This window comes from Pteropus vampyrus, unplaced genomic scaffold (assembly GCF_000151845.1).
Source record: "Pteropus vampyrus isolate Shadow unplaced genomic scaffold, Pvam_2.0 Scaffold33, whole genome shotgun sequence".
In the NCBI taxonomy this organism is placed as follows: domain Eukaryota; kingdom Metazoa; phylum Chordata; class Mammalia; order Chiroptera; family Pteropodidae; genus Pteropus; species Pteropus vampyrus.
The window spans coordinates 792,249-796,820 of NW_011888814.1; the positions used below are offsets into that span (position 1 = coordinate 792,249).

At 31.8% G+C, this 4,572-nt stretch overlaps 1 pseudogene; it reads left to right on the forward strand.

Annotated features, from left to right (window-relative positions):
- Nucleotides 1-474: 474 nt before the first annotated feature.
- Nucleotides 475-593, forward strand: LOC111738030 (annotated as a pseudogene).
- The last annotated feature ends 3,979 nt before the right edge of the window (nucleotides 594-4,572 follow it).

A 4,572-nucleotide genomic window follows, 5' to 3' on the forward strand; every position in this document is an offset into this window, starting at 1 on the left:
ATAAAACTAATATCTACTGCTCACCTCCTTTCTTTTTCCTGATACTACTCCATTTATGTTGTTTCTAAAATTATCTGGCAACTTATCACATTCAGAAGGGGATGGAAGTTGTGCACTTAAAAAGCAATTCAAAGGACATTTGGTGTTTCATTTAAATATAAAAAATATAAAATATTTATGAATAAAACATTTTGTTTAACTTGAACATAAAATTTTATGAATGTAGGATACTTTTTAAAAAACTGTCGGTTAAGTCTGTCAAAAATGAAACACGAGCATGCCAGTACAATTTGATAATAATTCTGAGAGAGAAATTCTGCAATGTTTTCATGCAAACAATGCTCTAATTACTCTGATTTTATAAATAAATTACATAGGCATTTCAGCTACTTCATTATACATTATATTAAAACTGCTGAATATCAAGTTCTGCTTTGAAATTTCACCCTATTAGAAGAATATCATAAATATTTAATATATGACCATGCTACCCTGAACAAGCCCGATCTTGTCTGGTCTCGGAAGCTAAGCAGGGTCGGGCCTGGTTAGTACTTGGATGGGAGACCACCTAGGAAGACCAGGTGCTGTAAGCATAAAAAAATAAAAAAAATTAAGAAAAAGGAATTGTAAGCTGACAAGGTCCTTGCAATCTGTGAGGTCAACCAACGGTTGCCTCACCTAAAAAAAAAAAAAAAAAAAATAGAATATTGTAAATATTTAAAGTTATCAATGTAATGTATATACTTATTGATGAAATATATTTTAAGTGAAAATGCACAATTTATTTTTAAATGGGAAGACGCTATTAATTTTTTTCCACCGTTGTGAAAATCATTGTGATGTGAAAAACCCTGACCCCCATTTTGGAATTTAATTTTTTTATGTATATCAAAGTGTCATTATACCGTTAAGCACTATGGTTTTTATATGTGACACCTAAAACCTTGGGGAAAATATAACTATACAAATGAAAATTAGTGGGTGAACCAAAATAATATTTTTATTAATGCAATATATTTAAGTTTATAAAATGCTGCCTTTATGGAATCCAAAAAGGATTTCTTTTAGAATTGTTGGATGTATCGTATCTATCATGAATGTCAGAGATGAGGGACTGAAGATGGATGTATTGAAATGTGCAAATGACTATAATAAATAAGTGTAATGAAGATTCAGCAGAATTTCTGCTGAATAACTAAGTGGGCCATTAAGAAGCAAATACTTGGCAAACTGCAACTAGAAAATGAATTATGAGGAAAGTTTGAATATTAAAAACAAAACACTTTAAATCTTTAAACAAAGATCCGCATTCCTAATAGGTGGGCTCTTTTCACTTGATAAAGAGTTACAGTTTCCCTGCAAGTTCTGGAAATGTTGGTGATAAGAAGTGAGAAATAATGAAAAATAAAGTTGAAAAATGAAAGTGATACCAATGAGGATTACATTTGACACAGTATAATGGAGACCAAATGGAAGGGACAATTTTCTATGTAGACTGGTCATGGCTGGATTCCCGATATCTCCAAATGAAATTCTGGCTGTTATTCCCTTAGAAGAGCCTGACTGAAGCAGAACTTGGCCCTAGGTCAGTCAGCTGAAAGCCAGTTCACCCAATGTGACCAGTTCATTCATTTCTTTTAAATATATATATATTAGTGTCAGTTGACCAGTTTTCCTTTTGTCTTCATAAAACCTTTTTAAGTAGTATTTAATGTCCTCCTCACCCCTAGCTGTGTTTCAGGAGATTGAAGGGCAGAGAAACATATTGGTGGATATAGGGAATTCTTACCAATATCATCTTCATGAATGTATTAAATATATCTTATTCTTTGTTAATATATTCTTCATGTTTCTAAATCTAAAAAAAATTCATATTAACTAGAATTTATCTTTTGGAAAATAGATCGTTATGAAAATATTTTAGGAACTAATATGTTCATAAGCATTAATTGATAACTATCATGAATGTTTTAGAATATCAAAAATTTCATATGGTTCATTCTAATTTTATTTTTATGTCCCTCAAATCCTGCCCATTATCTCCATCTCTCTAAACCACAGTTCCCCCTCTTCCTTCCCTTTAGTCTTCTGCTTCTTAAAAGGCTGTCATGAAGATAAAATGAGAAGATATAATTAGAACTCTATATATGGATATAGAACTATATTGGCATAGTATAATTATATATGTACATTAGAATTATAATTAGAACAACAGGTGAATTTTGTAAGTTACATATTGACCAACTTCAGTGGAATCCCATACTGGTTGAAGGAAGCTTTCTTCTGTTGCCTAAAGGAAATATAAAGAATTTTGGAACTAGGCTTGTAATAATAGAATAAATTAAATTACATAACTATTAGCTTGGAACTAGCATTTTATAACCCTTTTTGGGTCATTCCTATATTGGCTAGATATTCATCAGGATTCATGATTTAAATGTGAGATTTAGATTTTTTTTTATTACTATTATGCTTGTAATCCTGCAATAGATTTGAAATTCACTCTGCATTGAAAAAAATTTTTATACATTAAAGTCTTCCGTAGCATTTGCGTACATGTATATGACCAATATTTCCTTAGTGTGATTGGATAAAGCAAGCTAAGAGTGGTGAAAATGCATACTAAGGTAAAGAATATATAGTAAGGTATTCATATTTGTGTATATAATTTATACGTTTACCAATAATGTAAAAGCAAATGCTGAACTTTGAAAAAGGAAAATGTGGCCTTTTTTATAGATTATTTTCTTTGAGATTTAAGAAAATGTACATTTTCATTTCAAAGGCAAGAGAAGAGTTGTCATTAATCATTTTACTAAAAACCAAGATACCTCAAAACCGATAGGACTTTAGTCTGAATGAATGAATATACTGAATTACAAAAATATTTAAGGAAAGACAGTATTGTTCATTTTAAATTCATATAATTACTCAGATTTAAGTATTAAATGTTTTATTAACTATCCTTATTTATTACTAGATAGAAGTGATTCATGAAGTAGTATATTTAACCATTAACCTATACAACCAGGCTTCAATTTCCACTGCAGGTAAATTTTTTAATTTGCAGTACCCACAATATCCCCTTGGCACTTGTTTTGTAAGGAAGGGAATTTATTTCCTATTTCTATACTAATTTCTTAGTTACTCTTTTTGACCAGGGTAGTAAGTGTAAACTTTAGTTCATTCCCTTTGTAAATTTACCACAAATATCAAACATCTAAAATTAGAAAGAAATGATCAATATTTATATTGTTATAAACGTTCCTCTTAGTCATTAATGTGACATCTATATAATGTCCCAAAATTTACTCTGGAGAATAATAACCTATTAAACAACGGAGTATGGCAAATGGAATTATATTAATATTCAGAAAGGTTATCTTTAATTAAACAGGATATAAATATGATTTATTCAAAGCAATATATGTTGGCATGAAAAAGGTTTTCTGCCAAAATATTTTCTTGCAGCCATGTGAATATTTGAAACAGTCATTGCTGCTGGAGAAATAAACCATCAGATTGAGCTTAAAATTTATTTTTTCAGTATCTGCCAGTCCTCTAATTTATTCAAGCCATGCTTTAAAAAAATACCCAAATACAGTATATAGGCATCCATACCACTTACATGGAGAAGTCCCCTGGTGTCTTCTCTAATATTTTTGATTTCTGGATAACATGGAGTAGAGATTACATTTCATCTAGAACAGCCAGTATTTGCCTCCTTCTCTTAGATGTCACTTTGAGCATTTGCCTCTTGCTTTTATTTCTCATTGACCAGCTTCACCTCATGCTGGGCATCACTCTTATAAGGACTGTGAGGAGTAGAAGATTTTACTTTACTTGCGAGCTAACAAGGTTAACAGCGCAGTTTCAAGAATGTCAGTAGAAAACATGAGACTCTTGGGTCAGAGACAAATGATAGTTTATTATTCACAGTAATATCAGTGACCAGAGTATTACCATTTCTTTTGCCCTTGCCCTAAACTCTAGTTACTATCATAGTGACACGATGAATGAGGTGCGTTCCAGGAGAGGAAGAAACCGCAGTCTTTCTCAATGGGCATTAAGAAAACATGCACAGCATTGCTCCAGAGGGCAACATAATCTTTATTATACTAGACAGCAAATAAAACTTCTCTTTACTACAGAGGGAGACATTATTTCATATTCCAAGGCTGTGCATTATACAAATATCCTTGAAAAGTTATCCAGAACAAAAGTTTGCTAGTGCCTCTGTACCCATGGATAATTGTACCCCAGTGAACCATTATTTTTCACAGTATAGTCCCCAAAGTTGCCATGTCTGGCAGCCTTTTATTGAAGTTTGGTGATAAAAGAGAGCCAGAAAACATTTTTTAAATCAATCTTTCCCATTGTTATTAGCACTTTTCTTTACCCAGCACAGGGTATTTCTCGTGTCATGTCACTTGGAATATTCTTCTCCTTTTACTGTTTTTGCAGGGGCTGCTTCTTGCAGGGGCTTGTTTTTTCTCTGCTAAGCTCCTTGGGCTATTCTCCAAAATTCAAAATTTCTCCTCTTAATTATGCAGAGCATTTTAGCTTTCTCTT